Source organism: Talpa occidentalis, unplaced genomic scaffold, assembly GCF_014898055.3.
Source record: "Talpa occidentalis isolate TD23 unplaced genomic scaffold, MPIMG_talOcc4v2.1 talOcc4.11, whole genome shotgun sequence".
Taxonomy (NCBI): domain Eukaryota; kingdom Metazoa; phylum Chordata; class Mammalia; order Eulipotyphla; family Talpidae; genus Talpa; species Talpa occidentalis.
The window spans coordinates 54,422,913-54,449,284 of NW_023601104.1; the positions used below are offsets into that span (position 1 = coordinate 54,422,913).

General features: G+C 35.7%; 1 long non-coding RNA gene across 1 annotated transcript in view; it reads left to right on the plus strand.

The window, feature by feature from the left end:
- The window catches only part of LOC119239041 (uncharacterized), a 95,615-nt gene that overhangs the window by 12,774 nt on the left and 56,469 nt on the right, over positions 1 to 26,372 (plus strand). The window contains exon 2 of the long non-coding RNA XR_005123728.2: positions 21,031 to 21,099. This is a non-coding gene — a long non-coding RNA (uncharacterized LOC119239041). The remainder of the gene's footprint in view (positions 1 to 21,030; positions 21,100 to 26,372) is intronic.

Below are 26,372 nucleotides of genomic sequence, written 5' to 3' on the forward strand. Positions count from 1 at the left end.
GTCTATTATGAGTAAAGATTAAATTGGTCACAGGGTAATTGTTTTGCACTGAATCAAGCGTGGGCAGGTGGTGATGGGGGTGGTGGTGACTATATTGACCAATCAAAGAACATGATTTCAAAGTTCTGTTTCCATTTTCCTTTCCTCATCCCTGGCCCCTGTGGCCACAGAGCCCTGACTGTCCAGCTGACTGTCCGGATTGTTAGATACTAGTATTGCCGGGATATTTACTCTTCAATTCTCTCTCTGTGGAGGAGACATATAAGTCCTCTATTTCTCTTTTCCAAATAAGTAAACAGGACACAATAAATCATTGTAATTTGTAATGAATGAAAATTATAAGGAAGATATATACAGTAATTTTTAATAGCTTTGGATTGGGAGCTAAAATATAGGACAACTACGCTGTATGACCTTAGCCATGTTATATACCATTTTTTGTGACTATTTTATCACCTATCAAGTAAGGATAATCACAGGACTTGAAAGGACTGTTGTAAGGATGAAATAAGGCAATATTATAAAATTCCTTAGCACTTTGTCTAGCATGTTAAGTGTTCAATAAATTCTTAAGATTTATATTATGTAATAATTGAAAGTAAATAAAAGTAAAATCTGACTTTATAGATAAGATGTATTTTTCATCATCATAAGGTTATATATAATTTCCACAGAATGCTGTAGAGGGAAATAACTAAAATGTTTTAAAATCCTGAAATGTTGCACTTCTCATAAAATGGATTTTTTTTAAAAAAATTTAAGAACAATTTATTTATTTTTGCATAGAAGAACTGGGGTGTAGGCAAGAGGAGCAGGGGGTGAGAGAATTTACCAGAGACAGAGATGGGAGCAGAACAGGCAGATCTAATGAAATGCATTGCTGAGGGGAGCAGCTGGTGAGACAGAAGAGGTCTGCTTTGTCATGTGGGTTAGCTCCCTGGGCAGAATCATAGTCAGCCCATAGTCATGAGAGCTCTGAGACTTGACCCCTTGGCCACCAGGGAGGCCCCTCATAAAAAAGATATAAAAACTTTTTCCAGATCAAAAAATCATCCTTTTTTTTCTTGATCCAAAGAGCTTGCTATCTAATGCACATAGAAACCAATCTTATAATACCTGCATTTGAGAGAAAGATAGGGCTTATTTGCAAAGATGATTGGCAATGATGATGATGATGAACGAATATGAACTCATCTGAAGTTAGTTGGTTAGTTACAAACTGGTCCATATAGGGGGAGGTTTCTGGATAATCCTGGTGGATGGGACGTTTTCCTTCTGAATGTGGTCCAGATTATGCTTTCTCATATCTTCTTGACTCCATGTCAATGGTATCTTGGTTGTAGACAACTTGGAGTTTATATACTTCTATACATACTTGGCTCTTGGCTATATGACTCATAGAGAAGTGTCAATCTCTATTGATGCTGTGAAAACAAACTCATAATATAGCAAAACATGCTTTTCTGTTCCTGCTGATGTGGTGGCAGTGACTTTCACTTTAACCATATTTTCCTTTGGATACACAATTTCTACTACAAATACAGAATATTTCAGGAGATATTTTTCCTTTTACCATGGTTATCCCAAAGATATCATATATTCCTCCTGAGGAGTTAACATCTTAGCAATGAAGAATATTTGCATTTATTAGTAACCATATACATATATATACACATATGTATATATCATGTGTATGTTTGTGTGTGACTTTGTGAGGTTTTCTAGGACTTGCTGTAGGAAATAATTTTCACGAGTAATTTGCTTTTCCTGAAATAATGTCTATACTGTAGTTGTAAAATATTTTTACTCTCTGTAACTAGTTAGCAATATATGGTTTAATTTCTATTTTCATTTCTTTGCATTCTTGGGCAAAGAATTTCCTTTCCAAATTAGATAAGAATTTTCTAATGTGCCAGTACTTTACTTAATTGACAGCATATGGTGGTTTAATTCACCTATTCATCTCTTGCCCCATTGTCAGACATGTCCTAATAACAATCATTGTTTTCTCTATCTTGTAAACTAAATATCCAGAGTGTCTCTCTCTTCTCTTACTCTCCATATATGTGGAGTGAGTACACACACACACACGCACACGCACACACACTTTAAACGGTAATATATTCAGACTGCCACAAGAAAGGATTAAAAGGCTGTAAACAAAATAAGGACATGTCCTTTTGTATAATCTTTGATATTTAAATAGCTACTGCTAGTGAATAGGATAATTTCCTTCTGTTTGCCTCCAAAGATTAGTATACTGTATTTCAAAAGTCAAAGAGAAAGATTCTTACTTTCCTATTTTTGGTTAGGTGAGAAAAGCCTCTACAAATATTCTTTCTTCAGAGGTAATAGAACTTTGGAACTCTGAACCAATTAAAGATGTTATCATTGTAAATATCTACTTCTTGAGTGTTGAATAAAAATTTAAACCTGGATTGAAAATGAAGGATATCCACAAATTTCAGACTGGCTCAAGCAGGTCCAAGTATTCCAGCTCAGGGCCTCCCCGGTGGCGCAGCGGTTGAGCGCTGGGTTGCGAAGCTGCCCGCAGCCTCTGCAGCGCCAGTTCGATCCCCGGCTGCTCCCGGCTGCTCCCTGGCCACCAGAGGAGGATCCCACATGGCACGAAGACCTCTCTTGCCACCCGCTGCTCCCCTCAGCAGTGTACTTGGATCCTTCTGCCTGCTCTGCTCCCTGCTCTGGCTCTGGTGAATTCTATCACCCTCCCGCGCTTCTGACTCTACCCAGTGCTTGTGTAAAATAAATAAATAAATAATTAATTAAAAAAAAAAAAAAAAAGAAGTACCTGCAAAATATTCCAGCTCATTGAGGCTTTGAGAGTATGGGGAAGGAACAATTATTTTCCTTCTAGCCTTTTTGTTCTTGTCTGAAATACTCCTCATAACAAAAGAAACTAACAAAAGAAAAACAAACAAAAGTTTAATAATGTGTATATTTCCTGTAAAACATGTATACATGGGAAATAACCAAGAAAATGTAACTACCATCATCAGCTAAAGATAGAAGAAAATGTGGGTGGGTGAGTGGTGGAACCTGTAAAGAGTGGTTATAACACCAAGTTCAATAAAGGAAGTTATGGTTGTTAAACAGGTTTAGGTCACTGAGTTCTCCACTGAAAATTTTCCATAGATTTTTTTCATCCTCCTCTTCAAAGAGAGAGAGAGAGAGAGAGAGAGAGAGAGAGAGAGAGAGAGAGAGAGAAAGAAGAGACAAGACCTATGAAGATTCTTCCTTATAAATGTAAATGTTTATTGCAAAAGGGTAACCTCTACCATATTTTCAGAGCTTTTCCTATATCTACTATTTCTTAAAAATAATCTCAATGCCAAAGAGCCCTATTTTAGGGTTACAAATTTAGCTTCTCTTTAAAAGCCATGTATTTATCTCAGGCTAAGATTTTTAAGCTTCCAAGAAACTAGAAAGGATATTTTATCCTGAGATGTCATTCATAACACAGATGCCAGAGTCAGCTACTGGCACCCTGGATGCCTTATGGAACTCTGCTTGGATTGCTTGGGCTGCTAAAAAAAACCCACAATATTTTGAGCTCCTGTTTTACTTCTGGCTTTCAGGCTTTGCAGAGAGATGGGTAACAACTAGTTACTCAATTTCCACTGTTATAAAAAATAAAAAAACAACAGAAGATGCTAGTTAAATATGACTTGCAGCTTGTAGAAAGGAAGATAAGCTTTCAGTGATGTAGTCATGGATATTACTAGTCTGGAAATTAACTGTAAGAAAATAAGAGGCGTCTCCCTCTTGTAGGATGTAGGATCTTAAGAGCAAGTCTACATGATCAGATATCACTATGTGCCTTCTTCCATAGGCAGAGATAGCTTTGCATATCCTCACTCACCTTGTATATTGTGAACCTGGCCATAGACCTTTAGGTCCCAGTTAAACTTCTGGCACAGGAAAGATAAATACAACAATTATTGTACCTTTGTCTTCTTAACTTATTCACCCAGATTTATTTTCATCATAATTACTCAGACATTCACTTTTTGGGGGAGGAGAGGAAAATTTCCTGTATCTTCTAGTTTCTTCTCAGACTGAGCAATCAAATTAATATCGGAAAGATTAGTAGGATAAAAGCTAATTACATAAATGGAGAATGCACATTGACATATAGGTTCCAATTATAATGAGGCAAAATAAGGGCATATATCCTGAGCTAAGGAATGGGCTAGGGGCTTAGCATGTTATGCAGAGAGAAGGTGAGTTCACATGACAAGGAAAGGGAAAGTGTCTCTTATGATGAAGAGCAGGTGATCTATAATTAGATGCTGGCCCAGCCATATACATAGGTTTTTCATACAGAAAGATTATTTCTGGTTATAACCCTAATACTAGGTAAGACCCAAATTTCTTTTTTTTGGAAGATAAAGGAGTAGTAAAAATTTTTCATGAACCTGCTGGATCTCAGTTGATCTAAGGATGAAAATAATCTACATGCCTTGGGAAGGCCTGTTCTAAATATATTTGGGAGGCCTATCCTGCAACTTTTGAGTATCAGAAGGAAAAGGCTCATCAATATATAGCACATTCTTACTTAAAGTCATTGATAAGTTCTTGGAAGCAGAAGTTTTAGCCAAAACATAAGTGACATATAACAAAACCAGATCCATGAAATAACATTGTTTCATTGTTTTGTTCAATGTTGGTTGATATTTTACCTTATCAACTTTATAATGATATGACATTGAGTAAAATGATGTTATTTGAAGGTCTGTTATATGTGGGTCTGCCCTAAATAGTATAGATTTGAAATATCAGGTATAGGATTCCGACATGATCTCATGTGGATTTTAATCATAGGATTTATCATACTTTTAACTTCAGTTTAAAAGTGTAATGACTTTTTAAAAAAGATTTATACACAAAAGAACTGGGGTGTAGGCCAGAGGTGTGGGGGGTGAGAGGATGCACCAGAGACAGAGTGGGGAGTAGAACAGACAGATCTACTGAAATACACTGCTGAGGGGAGCAGCGGGTGAGACAGGAGAGGTCCACTGCACGATGTAGATTAGTTCCCTGGCTGGGGATCGAACTCAGGCCTCAGTGGTGGTGATAACTTGATAGCACTGAGACTTTAACCCCTGCACCACCAGGGAGGTCCCCAAAGTGTAATGAGTTTGTAAGAAACAAAGCATTGGGCCTCCCTGGTGGCGCAAGGGGTTAAGCACAGCACTGTGAAGCTGACTGCAGCCTCTGCAGCAGGAGTTCAATCCCCGGACGGCCAGGGAGATACCCATATGGCACAGCAGACCTCTCCTGTCTTGCCCGCTGTTCCCCTCAGCAGTGTATTTCAGTCTGTCTGTTCTGTTCCCTGCTCTGTCTCTGGTGAATCCTCTCACCCACCGTACCTCTGACCTTTACCCCAGTTCTTGTATGCATAAATAAATCTTTTTTTAAAAAAAGAAACAAAGCATTCCAAAACTATACCACAACACTTAAAAATATTCAACACATCACATCACAATAGTCTATAAGGTGAATGAGAGAGCTTATTTTAGTTCTAGTTATATCATCAGTAACTATTGTATTATTGGTATAAAATCAATGTTCAATAAATATTTATTTGCCAGAAGGTTGGAGGAGAAGAAGAAAGAAGACGACCAGAAGGAAAAGAGAAAGGTGAAAAAACATGAAAGGTTTTTAAAAATGTGTTAACATTTAGAAATTAAAGTTAAATATATTTTCAAAACTTGTAATTTAACTGCTTACTTGTAGAAGATATATTTAGTTTTTACCTGCGGAAGATTTAAAGTTAATTTTATTACAAAAGATAAAGATCACAATTTTTGATCCACATGTTTCTATTTAAATAATTATTCTACTCAAAGAAAAACAAATGCATGTAAAGCAGTAAAATGTCATATGAGCATACTGAGCAAGACATATTATGGGGTAATGACTAATAATTTAAAGGTCACGTGGCTTGTAACATGAAAGATAAAATAGTTATTATAGGGATTAAAAAAACTCAACATGACTTTATATACCAAAACCCAAAGATTTATAGTAGCAATACATATTAAAGGAGAAATTTTAATTTTAAAAATGTTGAAAGCTTAGGATTCCAAATTAGTCTCCACTTTATTTAATTTCTAAATAATCTATGTCCTTCAAAATTTTACTTTAAATAAATCAATTTATTGATTTCCTATTGACATATCATGAACCCTGTTAAAAAAATGTGATTGCAACTACAAGTATTTCAAAAGAATTGATTGGAACTCAGAAGAAGTAGAGTAAGAATTTAATTAATTTAATTGACCACTTTGACACAGACAAGATCCAAGCTGCAGCAAGTTTTGTAGGATGCCTTGGGATATGATTTAATGCATGAAGAAAATGTACTTTGGAGAGAAAATGGAAAACTAATCTCAAGAGGAATTTTATCTATAATTGCATTTTATGTGTCAGAATTAGAAAACAAAGGCAAGGACATGGACTAAGTGTAGAGTGAGTTAAAGACAAAAATCATCCTGCGACCAGAGTGACCTCAGGAAACCAAATCTTACCAAAACCACACAGTATATAGTATGCTGCCAACTTACTAGTGTTTATTAATGATGTAGTTGGGCAGTTGTGAGTGTTCAATGCATTTTCAATATCATAACTGGATCAATGTGAGGTGCTATGTGGAAACAATTATGACAGCGAATACTACTGTATTTGAAATAGAAAATTTTAAAAGTATTTGTTGTCTGCACAGATTAAAGTAGAAGTAATAGCAGGAGTGTGGAAGAGTGTGCATATGTGAAGTTTGCTTTATAGAAAGGCTAGCTGGTAACAAATTTCAACCAGAGTGTTTAAACCTAGTAAAAGATTGGTTTCCACAGAGAAATGTTTTTCAATGCCAGGTCCTTGAAAATATTTTTTTTTTTCAATTGAGGTAACATTGTTTTATAGCTCTTAATGATTTAGGGGACTAGGTTCACACCTTCTCAGATGTATGTACCACACTGCACCTACAACCAAGGCACCCATATAGTCCAGTGACAAAATTCTTCACCTTAGGCCCAAAGTTTCCTATGTACTACTGTATAAGCTTCCTTCCTCTGTGACTGAGATCCTAATACTTTAATTTACTGAGTACATATTTGACAACACTATAAAAATAAAACACATTATGGAAGCCTTAAAGACACGATAGACTGTTGGTAGATATCTAGCTCTTATATAAAAGTCCCTCAAAATAGAAATTATTGGGGGTGTTCTTCAGTGGGAGATGATTTGTTTTACTTCCTGCTGGAGCTGTCTACTTACATGAGATTATCAGCCTATTTCTGTAGGTTTGTATGGAAAGGTGTATCACTTCATTTCAACTGACATTTTTTCCTCTGTGGCAGTGATGACCTGTAATTATCACAAAACAAGAAGCATTTGAGAGCGTAGCAATAGGGACATGCCACATATTTTATATTTATGCCATGGAGTATTTTGTATGCCATTTGTATTTTTGAGTTAGCACTGCACTGTGGTAGTGTTAGATTCTTTGAAGACATCAAAGGAATATAAGAGATTATTCTTGTCCCCAAGGCATGAGCAGTTTTAATGCACTTTTCTCAAATGAATATGTAATGTAGCCCTGGAATTGGTTAGCTTTCAAGGGAAAATAAATGTTTTCCTTTAAGATCTCATGAAAGATTTCAAATTAGATTGCCCCACCAGATGGAAAGATTGAATGGCTAGTCACATGGATTGAGTGGAATGGGGAGGAAGGCTCTTTGAGAAAGAGAGCAGAAACGCCAGAATCTCAGCACTTCATTGAGAAGAATAAACTGATGCTAAGTTGTAGATCGAGAGCTTATAAAACTGGCTTATTAACAAGACAAGGACTCATTTATTTGTGATTTCTGTTGTACAGTTCTGTGGCACAAATTCATGATGCATTTTTATAAATTTCATTGACTACTTTTAAACATTGATTTGAGAATTCATAGTCATCCCTTCCTGTTCTTTTATAGTTTGTTCAAATTGTCAGACTGGGGGTGGGGGAGATTTACACTTCTTTTTTTGTTTGTTCATTTTATTTTTTTAATTTTATTTTTATATTCCCCATACAATTGCAACCTCCTTATTTTGACCCCAATCCCTCCTTCCCCCCCACCCCCATAGTGTGTCTCTGGTTCATAGTTGTTTGTTGATTTTGATTTTTTCTTTCTTATAGTTATTCTTTTATACCTGCTGAACCAAGTTAACTAGAGATTTTTAGACAGCTACTGACACATGTCAAGATAATGACTCTGGGTACCTCATAATGGAAAAGAACAGATAAGCTACCTGTATATTAGCATAGAATGAACTGTAAAATCCATTTCTAGAATGGATTTTACAAAAATATCTTGTGGATATGCATATCAGTAAGGTGTTAGAAATATATAAAAACATTAGAAGGAGTTTAAAGGCAGGACATGTAATAGGTATTTATTCCCTAAATTATCATCAGTGTTGAACAAAGGAGAGTAAAGGAGAATGTCTCTGGAAGTACAGATGGGAAAAAATGAGGGATTTTACTAAGTTTTACAAAAATTATTTTTAGTATTACTAGAAGTGGTCAGGAACAAAGAACAAAGTTAGCAATCAAGTATGTTTAGATTTTTTAGGAAGATGTCCTTTTTTAGTTTTAATTTTTTTATTGAAGTGTCATTGTTTTACAATACTGTATATGACTTAGGAGAATAGTTACTCACTTCTTCAGATTTAGGTCAACACACCACACCCACCACTAAAATACCCACTGTACTCTACCACAGACCATTAGCTCCGTCCCTTAGTTCCCACACCATGTACATTCTTAGGAGAGCGTGTAAACATAGAGCATTTACCTTAATGGCATTCTCTTAATTTTATAATTCAAAACTGTCACCTGAATATGTTGAAAGATTTTAGTTTATATCTTCTGTCAGTCACATTCTGATTTTTAAAAACTGTAATGATTGAAGCGCAACTTAAAAAAATGGTTTCCTAAAATTATGCATCCAGATTGAAGTAATGAGCATCTGTATCTCCAATAATTTTGTTCTAAACACTTGGTAATATGAGCTCTTCATTTGGATTAAAGATGGAGACATTTCTGGGTATAAAGAGCTACTTGTTAATTGGTCTCCTGACCAAAATAAAATCAAGTGGACTGTGTGTGAAATGATTGTGTTCATAGAAAGGCATGCAAAGAGGCCAGTGTGGGTATAATGGAAAATTTTCACTATGTAACCAGTAAAAACTGTAAAATAAAATTGTTATGTTAATGAATCTGTTATACCGGATTGTTTTTAAACTCAGTATGCTTCAAATGACCATGTTATTGAAGCTTTAGTCCTGAAGTTAAAAGTGAGCTCTGCATTAATGTCTTATTTCTGAAAATAAAATGAGAACTCTGACTCTTAGAAATGCTTTTAGCTCATATGTATGAATTAGATTTTTATAATATTTCATTCTTTCCTGCCCAGAGCTTTTATTCAGGAAACAGTAATATTATAAGCTTAAGATAATCATGTATTGGGTGATTTAGTTGAGGACAATCTGCAGGTATGGCACTTTAAAATAGTAAATGATTCCCAACTTATTTGCTCACCTCATTAGACTGCAGAAAAAGAGAGAACTATAAATTATCCAGATTTCACAGACACACATTAAAAAAATTTCATACTGTGGCTTCTTTACAACATTAGGAAGTATTTTCCCAGAAAGAGTGATTGGAATGAATTTTTGAAAGTCAAAAGGTCTAGAACACACACTTAATAATGTCACAATTCATAGTGGAGTGAGGTAATGAATGCTTTGAGGGTCAGGAGTATACATAAATTTAGAGATTGTTGCCTTTTCGCCGTATTACATTGTGAGAAAGTGAAATGGCTGTTTTAGAGTTCATGTTGGACAAATGATTAGGTCAGTGCCGTATAGCTTTTTAATTATTAGGATCACCAGGCCGACTTTATCTTTTTTATTAGCTGCATTTCATTTCATCATCAACACCCAATCATTCTACTCCAAACCCATCCAAAGGCTTTAAACAAATTCTTAATGTATTATTTCATTGCATAGTATTCCATTGTTTTCTGGAGATTTTTAAAGACAAATTGATTTAGACATTCTGATTCATATTTTTAGAACTATACACTCTATTCACAGATGAAGTGAAGTTAAAATAGTGCTTAAACTTCAGATTTCTTTCCTTCCTGTGGGAGAGGGCCTAGTAATATATTTATATGGTTTAATATTTTTACAATTTCTCAAAAATAATATTCTGACTACAAATTAGTTATCATCAACCATCTTTTTTTCATACCAAGTTTATGTTCATTATGCTTTCCTTTACTCAGATTGTGTTGGAATGACATGCTTGGCTTGCATGTAGGGCATATGTTATCCTAGATATTGATAAGTTCACTGCCTGAGTTGAATGATTTTAGGTATTACCAGCAACCTGAGAATTCTGTTTCCCATCAACCACACCAATAAAGTGTCTTGCCATGTTTGACTATCGAGTAGATAAGAATTTGTATGTCAGGGTAGTTTTATGCATTTCTCTTATGAGTAAGGTTGATTATCTTTTTTATTGTCATAAATATATATATATATATATATATATACAGGTATTTCATTTTTTTGATAACTGTATATTTATCTCTTGCACATTTTTATGTGAGTTACTATTTTTTCCTCATTTTTATAAATTATTTAGTAGAAGTAAATCCTTTTATAATGCAAAATGCAATATTTTCCACCTATTTGTCTTTTCTTTATATATTACCTTGTACATGGTGTTTTTGCCAAGCAAAACATTTTTTTTTAGGTAGTTACATTTAACTTTTATTTCTCTTATTGCTTTTGGATGTTGAGATATAATTAAGGCTATTTTCCTTACTCAAGATTGTAGAGACATTGATCTATATATTCTTTTAGTACTTGTATTGCTATTTAAGATTTAATATCATGTATTTGGAATTTATCCTGGTTTATGAGATGAGAAATGGAATAATTAAAAAGATTCCATGGTTACGTAGTTATCATCAAACCATTTATTTAAAAAAAAAATCTATCTTTTCCTAATAATTTGGAAGCTGCCTTTATCATTTGCATATACAATTTGGTCTTATTTCCAGGATTTTTTATTTTGTTATATTTTTTTTTTCTGTATTCATACACCAAGAACACACTGTTTTGATTAGAGATACTTTATATTATATTTAATGTTTGATGAGGTTACCCTGTCATTTTCTTATTTTTCAAAGACATGGAAACTCTATTCATTTCTTTGTTCCCCGAAACCCCTGTTCAGGAAGTCAGGGGGTGGGGCCTGGAAAACACTTAACTTCTACCATCTAGTTGCCTCTTACAATGTTAAATTTGTAGCAACTGAAGCAAAATCAAAATAATGGTTAAAATCTATCCATTTGTAAACTCAGCAGCAGTGATGCCAAATGGTGGCAGAAGTAGATAGTTTTGCTTTTGCCTTCTAGAACTACTTTAGTGTCTACTATTTTTGGTCTCTTTTTTACTTAGTAGATTATATAGGTAAGCAGCAAGTTATATAGTTGGTTCCTACTTCATAGAATCAGTAATCCCATTGGATGAAAAACTTCACATAATCTGTCCCCATCCTTTTTTTTTTTAAGATATATTTATTTATACAAGCACTGGGTATAGTCAGAAGCGCAGGAGGGTGAGAGAATTCACCAGAGCCAGAGCAGGGAGCAGAACAGGCAGAAGGACCGAAGTATACTGCTGAGGGGAGCAGCGGGCGGCAGGAGAGGTCTACGCACCATGTGGGACCCTCGCCCAGCGGCCGGGGATCGACTGGTGCTGCAGAGGCAGCGGGCAGCTTCGCAGCCCAGCGCTCAACCGCTGCGCCACCAGGGGAGGCCCTGGCCCCATCCTTTCTGACTACTTCATCACCTCACCTGACACTCCTGCTAAAATACTATGTGCCATAGCCACACCGAATTTCTGGTTATTTAATACATAATAAGGTTATAGTTTTCAGTACTATTGTCATTACACGCTATACCAAACTGATTCAGGTATCGCTACATAAAGTAAGGGTGTCAACAGCTTTCTTTTTTCTTTTTGTTGGTGCTGAGGAAATATCTGTTTCCTTGTTCATTTGAATTGTTGGGAAAATTCAGTCCCTTGTGTTTGTAGGACTGAGATATCTATTTTCTTGCTGGACTTAAACTTAGGGTCATTTTTTTTCTTCCATAGATCATAGGATTCTTTGGGTAGTGGTTCCTACATCCATTTTCAGAATCTTTAATAGCAGATCAAGTACTCAACATGTGTCATCTTTCTGAGTCCTCTTCCATCTTCGTATTTCTAAATGACCATAGCCAGGAAAGGTATTCTATTTCTAAGGAATCAAATGAAAAAATATATATGGGTTGTCTCAGCATATCAAAGTTTGCATTCTTAATCACTTCTGTAAAGTCTCTTTTGTCATTTATGGTAACATTCTATAAACTCCAGGCATTAGAATATGGGCATCTTGAAAGACCATTATTTTATCTACTACCGTCTTTTCTCAGACTCCAAAAAATTCACATTCACCCCGTCCCACATGCAATTCATTGCAATAGCCCCAAAATTCTTAACACATTACAGCATAGAAAAAGTCTCAAACATCATTTGTATCACCCAAATTTGGTATGTGAGGCTTTGTGATAATCTATCCTAGGCATATTTCTTCATTATCTGTGGGCATGAAAACCTAAACAAATTTTCTGCTCCCATAATACATAGTGATACAGGCATAATGCATTATTTATTTATATTTTGATTCAAAGAAAGAGAAATTGGAAGGAAAAAAGGAATCAGCAAAAAGAAATTTTGAAATCTAGTGTGAAAACTCATTAGATTTTAAGAGCTGGGGATAATCTGTGTTTTGTGGTCCTACTTTCTAGACTTTCACCTCCTTTCATCCTTTCTTTTTCATGAAATATAGCAAGTATTTACAGCTCAACAGTTTTATCAACCTGTTTCCTGTTATTAATATTTGGAGGGATAATCATTTTATAATCTCTTTGTCCTTTTCAGTCCAAGTTGGTGGTGTATTTAAAGGTATAAATTTATTGTATCTTCTCATCTAAATAATCTTTTTTTTTTGAAGATTTTTTTTTTTTATTTATACAAGAACTGGGTACAGGCCAGATGTGCAGGAGGGTGAGAGGATTCACCAGAGACAGAGCGGGGAACAGAACAGGCAGACTGACTAAACACACTGCTGAGGGGAGCAGCGGCTGAGACAAGAGAGGTCTGTTCACCATGTGGGTTTCTCTGAGGCCGGCGGGGATTGAACCGGCACTGTAGAGGTTACTGACAGCTTCACAGCACTGCGCTCAACCGTCTGTGCCACCAGGGACACCCCTGATCTAAGTAATCTTTTAGTTACCTGATACGTCAAAGCGATTCATGCCATTAGCAAAAGACTTGTTTATAGAATTTTCCTAGGAAATCTCATTCCAAATTTTGACTTTTACTGATGTGATTGAAGGGCAATGTCCTTAAACTTCCTGTATACTTTTTGGTGTAAATACCATCTGTGGTCCACTGAATACTCTGACTTTTTGTTCTTTCTGAGGTGCAAGCCGAATTTTGTACAGCCCCACTCGTAGCTTCTGCCTAGACCATGCTTCTTTACAGAGAATCTTATAATTTTACCATCTTTTGCAATCTGATAGTCTGATAATTTCTCTAGTCATCATGTCCTGGCTTCTATTCATTTAACAATTCTTCCCTAATTTTTTTTTAACTTCTCACATTTCATAATAAGCTTCAAGAAGATCATCTAACACTTGCTTAGAAATCTTGTCAGCAAAATATCCAAGTTTGTCACTTACAAAATCTGCTTTCCATATAACTGCAAAACACAATTACACTAAGCTTTCTGCCACTGTATAACAAAGTATCACCTTTCCCAAGTTTCCAGTAACATGTTTTCTCATTTCCTTCAGAGGCCTCATTGGCAGTACCTTTCATGTCTGTATTTCTAATAGTTTGTTCATGATAATTTAGGTATTCTCTGAGGCAATTTAGATTTTCTGTGCAATGTTCCTCACTTCATTTTGCATCTGCAGTAACAGCCATCAATATCCATATTTCTTGCAACAGTCTGTTCAAGCAATCTAGGCATTTTCTGTGATGTTCCTCACTACAGGAGAATGAAAAGGAAATATTAACAGGATATAAATTTTAAAAATTGACAAAATCTTTAAACTTCTCAAAATTCAAAATGTTAGCATACTACTTTTATTTATTTATTTATTTTTATTTATTTATTATTTAAATTTTATTTTTATATTCCCCATACAATTACAACCCCCATATTTTGACCCCGTCTCTCCTTTCCCCACCCCCCAACCCCATAGAGTATCTCTGGTTCATAGTTGTTTGTTGATTTTGATATTTTCTTTCTTATAGTTATTCTTTTTCCTGGTTCCTTATTTAAGTTTTCTAGATTCCTGCTATGAGTGAGACCATCCGGTATTTTTCTTTTTCTTTCTGGCTTATTTCGCTGAGCATGATCCCTTCCATGTTGCTGCATGTGCCATCCATGTTGCTGCAAATTGCATGTGTTTATCTTTTTTGAATGCTGAGTAATATTCCATGGTATATATATACCACATCTTCTTGATCCAGTCATCTATTTTTGGGCATTTGGGCTGTTTCCAAAGCTTAGCTATTGTAAATAGTGCTGCTATAAATATAGGGGTGCAGGTGCTCTTTGGAATGGATGTTTCTGTGTCCTTTGGGTAAATACCTAGGAGTGGAATTGCTGGATCATATGTTAGCTTTATGTTTAGTAGGTCAAGAAATCTCCACACAGCTCTCCATGCTGGTTGGACCAGTTTGCACTCCCACCAACAGTGCAGGAGAGTTTCTTTTTCTCCACATCCTCGCCAGCATTTGTTGTTGCTAGTTTTTTTTTTAATATGTGCCATTCTCACTGGTGTAAGATGGTATCTCATGGTAGTTTTGATTTGCATTTCCTTGATTACAAGTGATGTTGAACATTTTTTCATATGCCTGTTGGCCATTTGCATTTCCTCTTCAGAGAAGTTTCTTTTTAGCTCTTCTGCCCATTTTTTGACTGGATTATTTTCTTTGTTTTTGTTGAGTCTCATCAGCTCTTTGTGGATTTTTGTGATCAGTCCTTTATTATTAGTGTTGGGTGCAAAAATGTTCTCCCAGTTGGTGGGGTTTCTCTTTGTTTTTGTTATTGTCTCTTTTGCTGGGCAGAAGCTCTTTAGTTTGATGTAGTCCCAGCTGTTTATCTTTGCCTTCACTATCACTGCTTTGGGTGATGTGTCTGTAAAGATGTCTTTGATGTGCATATCATGGAGTGTTTTGCCTATATTTCCTTCTATGTATTTTATGGTTTCAGGTCTTATGTCTAGTTCTTTAATCCATTTTGAGTTGGTTTTTGTGCATGGTGTTAGGCAGTAGTCAAGCTTCATTCTTTTGCATGTAGTGACCCAGTTTTCCCAGCACCATTTATTGAACAAACTTTCTTTGCTCCAATGCATATTCTTTGCTCCTTTGTCAAAGATTAGTTGACCATAAATCTGTGGGTTTATTTCTGGATTTTCTATTCGATTCCATTGGTCTGTGTGTCTGTTCTTGTTCCAATACCATGCAGTTCTGATGATTATGGCTTTGTAGTATAGTTTGAAGTCTGGGAGTGTGATGCCACCATTCCCTTCTTTTTTTTCAGGAGAGCTTTGGCTATTCGGGGTTTTTGGTGATTCCATATGAATTTCATCAATAATTGTTCTATTTCTTTGAAGAATGACTTTGAAATTTTTATTGGAATAGAATTGAATCTCTATATTGCTTTTGGTAGGATGGTCATTTTAATAATGTTTATTCTTCCAATCCATGAGCAGGGGATGTCTTTCCATTTCTTTGTGTCTTCTTCTATTTCTTTTAACAGTGTTTTATAGTTTTCTTTGTAAAGGTCCTTGACCTCTTTTGTTAGATTTATTCCCAAGTATTTGATTTTTTTTGTTTCGATAATAAAAGGATGTTTTTTTTTTATTTCTTCTTCAGATTTATTGTTTGTGTATAGGAAAGCTACTGACTTTTGTGTGTTGATTTTGTATCCTGCCACTTTACTGAACTGATTGATGAGTTGAATTAGTTTTTCTGTGAAGTTTTTGGGGTTCTCTATGTATATTATGTGATTAGGTTGTGTTTGTATTATTTTAACATCCTGCTAACTCATATCTTTTTTTTGCCCTTCCTCTTCTTTAATCTATTCTCAGTATGGCAACCAGAGTGCTGTGTTTAACATTCAGTTAAATGTAAGTCAAATTATGGTACTTGTCTACTCAACAACTTTCCATAGTTTGTCTTCTTGCTTAAGTAAAAGCCTACTGTGACCTATGTGACTTCCTCCCTAGGTCAAATTTCTTTTTTTTTTTTTTTTGTGGGACCCTCACCTGTGGCTGGGGAACGAACTGACCCTGCAGAGGCTGTGGGTAGCCTCGCAGCCCAGCGCTCAACCGCAGCACCACCAAGGGAGGCCCCGTAGGTCAAATTTTTGATCTAGGGAGTAAAGTCTTTTTTACTTTCTTCTTCCACTTTGCTGCTACATTGGCCTCTTTACTTCCTCACACATGCCAGGAACTTGTTGCCCTCAGGATTTCTGCTGCCTACAGGACCATGTCCAGTTGTTTCCAGGGCTTCTTTTCAAACTTCCTTTCAGGTTTTATCCAGTCACTTCAGTGCTTTTCCTTGCCACCTCGTGATTAACCTTATCATTGTCAGCTAATACAGAGTATACAGATTACCTTTCTTGTCTAATTTTTTTTTTGTAACTACTATTTTCTAAATGAATATGTGCTCAGCTTATTCATGGATTTATTTTCTCATGTACAATTTATATGTATCTATATCTATAAAATAAACGATGTGAGGGCCTCCCCTGGTGGCGCCGGTGGTTGAGCGCAGTGCTGTGAAGCTTTGCGCAGCCTCTGCAGCACCAGTTCGATCCCTGCCGGCCAGCGAGGGTCCCACATGGCGCTGCAGACCTCTCCTGTCACGCCCGCTGTTCCCCTCAGCAGTGTATTTCAGTCAGTCTGCCTGTTCTGTTCCCACCTTGTCTCTGGTGAATGCTCTCACCCTCCCGCGCATCAGGCCTATACCCTGGTTCTTGTGTAAAATAAATAAAAAATAAATCTTCAAAAAAAATTAAATAAATGATGGGAGGCAGATATATTTGTTTCTTTTGTTCATGGTGTCCTCATAATGCCTGAAAGGGTACCTGTCACAAAGTAGGTACTTAGTAAATACCTATTCATGAACAGAAAATGAACAGTTTTTTTTAAAGATTTATTTATGCGTACAAGAGCTGGGGCTCAGACCAGAGATTCGGGGGAGTAAGATTATTCACCAGAGACCTAGTGGGGAGCAGAACAGGCAGATTGACCAAAGTACACTGTTGAGGGGAGCAGCAGGCCAGTCAGGAGAGGTCTGCTGTGCCATGTGGGTTGCTCCCTGGCGGGGCAGGGATTGAACTTGGACTACCCTACAGTGTGGTGCTTATCCCCTTGAGCTACCAGGGAGGCCCAAAAATGAACAAATTTTTGACCTATGGAATGAAGTCTTTTCGATTTCTTGACTTGGTCCCAAGTTTTTCAAAGCAGAATTAATACTTACTAGTGTTTGACTGTAGTATTTTCTAATGACCAGCAATATATCATGATCCCAATGTTATTTTATTTAGTTGCTTAGATTTCTTCTTTAATCTTTATATTATGAATTCTCCTAGTTCAGGGTTCCTGTCATGATTCCTTTTGTATTCTGAATGTATAGTGTATTAGCATGGGAGGCCTTTCATAGATATTATAAAATACAGCTAAATGTACATTTTGGCTAAATGCCAATAGTAAATTTCATCTGAAACATAGAAATAAGAGTTGTCTTTTCTTTAAAGAAATGCAGATAAAAAAGAAATGCAGTTAACAGCAGCCAAATCCTTTAATCAGTAAGAAAACCCAAGTCAGAGAACCTTTGAATTTCTGATTCAGCAAAAATGTAGCATTTTAAGTAACTATAGAAATTACAATCAGAGTAGAGTCCATAATGGATTACTCGATTAAGCCAGGTGTTTGCAAATCCTGAAGCATGTAATAAAGGAACTCTTGATCCTAAAAGATCTTTTAGTACTTTTCTGTGTCAATGAAAGAGAATATTAATTTGAAATGTTCAGCATATCCTCTTTACCGAAGGATTACATTCCAGAGAAGCATCTCCTTAAGTGTGAAGAAAATTTTGTCCACGGATATTGATAAGGCTAAGTGAAAAGAACAAGATGAAACTACTAAATGAAATAATGTTAAATGATTTCTTTACTTTAGGATATCTTCCAGCCTCTATGACATGGTGTGGTTTGCCAAGGAGTAGATACAGAAGCCCATATTCTCCAAAAAAATTTTCATTTTTTTTTTCTCCCTTGGTCACCTTTACTTTGAGAAATATTTTAGGGCTATCTCCACAAACAGCAAATTTTGATATAAAATACGGTTCTATCTAACCTGTCAAGGACCGAGACCAGTCCGTTAGGAAATGTTCTTGGGTTGACACCATGTGCTGTGGCAATGGGGCAGCAAGAGCCATCTGCAAAGCACACAGCACATGAACAGATACTCAACCTATACTAGACACATTTTTCATTGGCATTGTCAATATTTTATTTTCTGTGTAGGAAGATACATCAACTGCTAGTTCACAGGATCTTCAAGACCCAACTTAAGGTGAATTATTTTGACAAACTACTTTACTTTTGTTTATACCAGAGTAATTCCTCCATGGATTCTAATGGTCTGAAGCTAATGTGATCTTTTTGGCAACCACTGTAGGGATTTTCTGGCACTGTGATATGATCAAAATACTTTGCAAGTGTGAAACATCTTTCTTCTAACCCTGTTTGGGACTGTAAATTTCCAATACATCATTTTGTGGAGGCTGCTTTTTCTAACGGAATGTTCTCCATATCTGCAGTGTTGCAGGGGACAGTACAGCAGCTGTGTGAAAAGCTGGTTGATTTCAAAGTGATCTCCAGCCTTGTGATTGTCAGAGTTCCAAAATAGAAATGAGAGTGATTATAGCCTACATAAAGGTTATAGGCTATGGAAGGGCTGGCTCCAAACCAAATGCCAAATAATGCCACCATGTATTACACTTTAGAGTGGCCTATAAGCTGCACATTTAGAAAACACTTGATTTAATTCAGCAAATATTTATTAAGTACTCATTATATGCAAAACACTTTATTTTATGTTAATCCTGAGAGTAAAATAACAGTCTCAGAGTTTAATCAGCAAAGTGTTTATTGGACACCCAGCAGGAGGGTTCCCTTTAATATCACTGTAATTCTATGCAGTGGACATTTATCCAAGCCATATGAGCAATGAGTGAATATAATCGAATGACTACAATTGAGAGAGAATCAAATACTGTTAGCAGTCTAGCCACCCAGATTCCACAATTCCCCTTTTTGATGAGCCTACATAAGGCAAGACAGACATGTGGTTTTTGAGAGGATTGGATCATGACAGAGGAATATACCAATTATTTCACCCATTAGAGATTAATTTCCAATGAATTGGAAACTGAGTGATTGAAACCTAACAGAGTAAAGAGTTTTTCTAAGTGCAGGTTATCATTTTCAAGATCCACGAGAGAGAAATCTAATGTCTGCAATGTGAATGCTTTAGGTGAATTCTGTGTGACACTGCTAGAACTGAGACTAGGAATCCCCACTGAGCATCTCTTCACTGCCTGTATTTTGGTGTGTGTTTGACCACATTTCCCCCATGTTGTCTACTGTAGTGGAAAGGGTGGTTGCTCTGTGGTAAGGTAGACAGATGCTTGTGGGAGAGTAACATGGATAATCTCAGGTTAATTTCAACTTGGTGCTCTACTATCAAAGAAAAATTAAAACTATTTTGGGGGAAAAGCTTATTTTGTTGCCAAAATACAAATATTGTATCACCAACATGTATAATATTCTAAGTATTTTTAATAGTCAAGATTTCACGTGATCTCTTTATTCAGAGAAAGCTGAGGGGTGAAAATTTTTGTGAATTATTTAGATGGTTAAGATATATTAATACAATTTAAAAAACCAATAGATAGACTGGAAATTTCCCTAAGTCATGAAGCTACAGTTTAGCATAAATACATATATAACAGGTATCAACCAGGAAATTGCTCTGAAACACTTATATTCAGATCTCTTGCACTGAGGAACTCATCTATTCCCCCTCCTATCTCCTTTCCCCCCATCCTTGACTCATGGCTTCATCCATTAACCCTTCCTTGGTGGATTTGATAGCTAATTTGTGCTGGTGGCAAAGTGTTGCATTGAGATGATTTCTGATACTCAACAGGTTGTCTTCCTTTATCTGTTTTTTCTGCTGCATGATAATTTTGGTATTAGCCTGACTCTTTGCCCAGTAGATGATAGTTCTGCTGATGTTTGTTTAAGGGAACATATCTTCTTTAAGAGTTTTTTGAATACTTGTCAAGCACTGTGCTTGACAGTAAGTTTTCTTTATATATAACTAAGTTTTCTTTATAGCCCTTTAGAATTATTCCTAATAAAATGATAAAACATGTTTAAAAAAAACCCAAAAGAACGGTAAGTGTTACAAAGAAGGCACATTGAGAGTTTCTTTCAAGGTGCTCAACCTTTTGTAGGCAGTTAAAGAATGCTTTTCTGAGTAACTGGTAGTTGCTCTGAAATTTTAGAAGCCTGATCATTTGGTAATGAGCAAGCTGTGGTAGAATGCACTCTTTAGCACATTGATGACCTCCATCTTCACACATTAACTGATCAAGCTGAGCAAAGAAAACTTTGCATCAAATAACCACCGTAATAGTGAATAAAAATAAGTGTGATGTTATCACTGTGGGGGGAGGGAGAGTCTATAGTACCTAGCACCCGTGGACACTCAGGTGTTTCTAATACCTTAATTTGTTTAATCCTGCCCATAGCCCAAGAAGATGGAAGCAGTCTGCCCTTGGGATGACATGGATTTTCCTCATGCTGAGCATCTAAATCAGGTAGGAACTGCTTTTAAATACAGGTTTGATATCAAAGCTCATAATATATTTTATATAAATCTTTTACTCTAATGTTTTACTGTTGTTTAAATATACATATAAGGGGATAGATGGATTTTATAGATGTAGGAGATGCCCTTTGAGTCCTGTATTCTATCCCTTGGCCACCTCTGACTTAAGCTCAGTTGGGTACTTGGTCATTGTACCCCAGTAGCGCCCTTCAAGCACTTGTACCATAGCAAGTTTTTCTGCCTCAGGACTTTTCTGCAAGCTGTGAAGCTCGGAGGATTTGCTGAACCTGTGTAAGTTTGTGGAAATTTTCACACTTCCTGAAGTAACCCTTATCCAAAGGAGGAGGAAATCTGGTTGATAAAGGTCCAGCCTTCTCCACTTTAGAGGGACAATTCTGAGGAATTTTTCGAACTATTTTCTCAGAGGACCCGGGGGATTGAGAGCCAATTGTTCATGGAGCTAGTCAGCTCCATAAGGCACACTTCAATTTTCTTGCTTCCTTCTTTTATTTTATGCTCCTACCATCTTGGTTACTGAGAATATGTCCCAAATAAATCGCTTGCACCCCAGTCTTTTTGTCAGGCTTTGCTGTTAGGGAAATTCAAACTATGGTTTTAAGTATTAATTTTTTTAGTGATAATTTGACACTGCTTCCTCTTTTAATCTGTTAGATCATCAGCCGTAATGAATTCATTATGACATTCTTGTATTTCACTACCTGTGGGAGTCCTTAGATACTTGATTAAAAAAAAAAAAAACAATAAGAGCTAAACCTGCATAAAATGTGGCGTGAAATCTGAAGGAAATCCAACTACTAAGAAAAGTATCTTTGGATATGTCTATTATATGAACTGAACTGCAGTATTGAAAATGGTGAAGGTCAAATTCTAAGTTTATTTTTGAAGTTGCCATTATACCTGGAAAAATAATCTGTGACAATTCCATTGAGTTTGTATTATTGCATTATTTATGTGATCATCTCACTGATGTTATGAAATAAAGAGTAATTTCCTTTAGTTAATTTTTTTTAACTGACGCTTCTTGTAAGTGATCTTTAAAAAGGAATTTGTGCTATTTAATTCCTTGTATGGTATAGATGGTACCAGTGATTTAGAATTTACCTTAGGTGAGTGAAACACCTCATCATTTAGTTTCCTTATAAAACACCACACATTTTTCAGAAAATAGTCTTCAAAGCTTGCTTTCTGTCACTCACATATATTTCACAAGCAATTTCTGTAGTAAAAGGTTAGACTTTGAAGGGTTTCTATGTTTTTCGTCTCTTTTAAGTGTCAAATATGGGAGCATAGGAAAAGCAAACATCATGTATTGAATGATCTATCATTCATTGGAAGGTGATGGATGGGGTCAGACTCATTCAGGCAGTAAATTCATATCCATTTTCTCAAAAGCTTTTTGACATAGTATTGGAAGTCCTCCCTTGATGTAAAATATCTCTTTCTCCATGTTGTTCTTCTTTTCTGCATTCCTCTTCTCTAGTTTAGATGGCTTTCTAGAAATTTCAATTACTTTGAAGATAAACAAAAATCAGTCACTTCTGATATATTCAATGAATGTCAATGCCTTGATAATCTAGAACTTTCCAAAGAAAATGATTTACTTTATGAGTCTCCTAAAATTCATTAAAAGGAGTTGTAGGCAAAGGTAATTATTTGTCTCACACACTGAGAAACAGGTGTAAATGCTATTTGAAGATCTAAATGAACATGCCAATTAGTGTATTAGGTTTATGTGCAAATGCAGTTTCATTTAATTGCTGTGTCTGTGAAAATTTTTTGTTTTTTTTTATAAAGTTTTGGAAAATATCACTGCTAGTCATTCATGAGCTATAATGATAGAATGCTAATGGGCAAGTAGAGAATGTTCACATACTGCATATGCATCTGGACCTTTTAGAGATGCCAAATTTGCAATGTTCTGGGTCCTGCCCCCTCTATTAACACTTGGCATCATTGCATGTGCCACCAGGGTCATGATACTGCTAGGAATACAGAAATACGGAAAGTCATTTCTCATAGAGAATATATGTTTAGGTTGATTGGGAAGTACAGAAAAATATGTGATAATTTGGAGTTATTTAACGAGGCAGGAAAAGGCAAGAAAGCCTTTGGGATGCCTGATTTCATTTTTCTTTTTCTTATGTTTTTACAATTTTGATCTAATAAAAGAGAGTGAAAAGATGGAAGCTAGCTTTGTGAATACTCTTGAGTCTGGTTTGTGATATCGTTAGGGCAGGAAAAATAAGCTCAACAGAACAGATTTTTATAAAACCAAGCAATATATTTAACAATTGATTATTTGGAAAGATCATTTTTGCCACACAGGCAAAATGTGGTGACAGGTTGGCAATATAGAAATAGTACCCCTTATGAAAAATGTTGGTGCTCTCATAATCCAGCCACTTATTTGAGCATCTCTATGCTTTGTGAGAACACCAAGAGGCTGTAAGGCTCTCCAAGGACTGTCCTGGCAGTGACAGGAAAAGACATGTCATTCTTTCCTAAACAAATTATATCAGTTTTTGGTTTGCTCAGAGATCTGTTCATTTTGTAGCAAATAATATCAAGTAATAATTTTTATGTGAGTTTTGACAATACAGTTATTTTGAGGAAACTAGTGATAAAAGCATAGAAGAATAGAATCTATTGGAAGAAGTTAATGTAATATAATTCCTCCTGCTCAGGGAGTTAGTGGCTGGCACATTTGCATGGTGTGACTCAGCCTGTACGTGAAACAATCAATTGATGTCTTTGAAAGAGTTACTTATCAAAAGACTTAACTGGTTTTTCATTAAAAAATTAAAACATAGTATTAAGATGCTTAATATTAAATTAAATTATTAAATTGAGATGATTTTAAAGTTAAATACTGAAATATCTCTTTTATTACATTTTGGGAGAAATGAAATTAAGTTCATATTTATAATTGTTTCACCATCCCTCAATCTAGTTGCTGGGGACAAGGCATAGTCATGTGATTAAAAAAAAGAAAGCATGAACCAGTGATAGACAAACTTTGCAACCCACACATCTAAGAAATAACTTTTATATGCAACAGATATTTTTTCCACGACAACATTTTTCTTATTACTTCTTGACTGAAATGATGATCTCTCATTTTCCACTGTCCTTTGATCAGCTTTTTGACATTTCCTAAAAAAAAGTAAGAGGTCTTTGCTTTACTGCAAAAGCTTGGCTGCTGTACTCCTTTGGTTTAATTAACTGCACATAGGATGAGAAGAGCTTAAAAAACTGTTATAATAAACAAGTGCTTAAGCCCAGTAGAAACCAAATATAAATCTCTCCTGTTTAACATCTCTAAGGAGTGTATTTTTGTTTCCTTCTTCTAATATTCTGTCTTAATCTTCTTCATGTGACAGGCATGCTTTTGTTTATTTGTGTCTGTTGCCTTAGAATTAAGCCCTTGCTCCATATAAAGGAAATATTTATTGAGAGACTACAAGAACAATGAGCTAAATTTACAGTGGGTTTTAAAGTTTATAACAGTGATGAACTTCATTACTGACAACAGGTCAGAATTAAATAGCCAATCAGGCTATATTAAGACCCTATATAAGGTCTGAATATCTATAACATTTCTTTCGTATTCTGGCATCAAAAACAAGCATTTTTGAAACAAAACTTTGTTCTGATGGCATAATAGTCCATTTTGTTAGTCATAGGCTCCCAGCTGCTACTTAATGAGATACAAGCATAATTCAGAGAAAAATAGACTAAGAAACCAAGACTATTAGTAGCAAACGATGTAATAAGAGTTAGAGAGGAAGGAATATGAGCCACAGAAGGATTTTAAACCAGGCTGCCCTGTGGTACACTCTGATTGAGGGAAGTCACATATTGAGACTCAACATTACATTCAAAAGTTGCCAACTGTTAAATTGGCAACTTTATGATGGAAAGAAGAGATACTTAAAAATCTTGCTGCTCTGAATAATAGACATCTTTAGATTGATATTTGTGGCATTTCAACTTTTTCTGGATAATTAAAAAGATTTTGGGTGTGACATCTCTGAATGGTGATTATTGTCGAGAGTGCTTAAGCCCAGTAGAAAGTTTGGAAATCATGTAATTTTTCAAATATTATGAATTGATCATTTATCATTTTATCTGGTGTTTTCTGGATCCTTTGAGTATATAATCACTTAAAGGTCAGATTTAACACCTAGCCAATGCCAGATATATCTTAGATGTGTATACAAACTGCCGAGTAGACAAGCAGAATTATCATACGTAGGTAAAAGAATGTCTACTCACCTAAAATATGCTAGAATAATTTATCTCATTTTTTTTAAAAGAATGTCTTATGATAAGCATCCAGTGCATTTAGTGTGCTGAATAGCAGCTCTTGGAGGAATTCACTGAGCACAAGCCTTTGGTGCATGATTAGTGCATTACTTCTGAACGGTCATATGAAATACTATAGATATGTAGTCACCAAAACGTCTGCCTTTCGAATTATAATGTTTAATGGAATTGTGATAAGAAATAACTTCAACTGTAGTGAAATGCTACGTATACAATGAACTAAAATTATTTTTTGACGATATATATATATATATATATGTTTAAGATTTATTTATACATACAAGAGCTGGGGTGTAGCCAGAGGTATGTGGGGGGGTGAGTGGTTGTGAGAGGATTCATGAGAGACAGAGTGGGGAGCAGAATAGGCAGATCTACTGAAATACACTGGTGCGGGGAGCAGGGGGCAAGACAGGAGAGGTCTGCTGTGCCATATGTGGGTTAGCTCCCTGGTCGGGGATTGAACTCATGATGCAGTGGTTGACAATAGCTTGATTGCACTGAGACTTTTAACCCCTGTGCCACCAGGGAGGCCAACAAGATATTTCTTAAATTAAGAAAACAAAACCGTCTAGATCTACTATTTCCTTGAGAGGCTATGTGTTTTCTGTGAAAAAATATGTGAGTAACCAATTAGAAATACCCTAAATTATTAAAGTAAGAAAAAATTGTCACTCATTTAAAATAAATGTGTATAAGTAAAAGTCATTTCACTATATCTGTCATATACAAGATCTAAGATCTCCCCTTTCTGACAGTGTCAACATCAACTGAAGTAAAAATATTCTGTTTCGCTTGCCATTCTCATATATCCCTAAACATTAATTAGTGTTCTTTATAATTTCAGTGAGTCCTTTGACATTTCTGCTGCCCATTCTATTTTGTCAAAGAAAGAGCATTTATCATGAGATGTCGTCC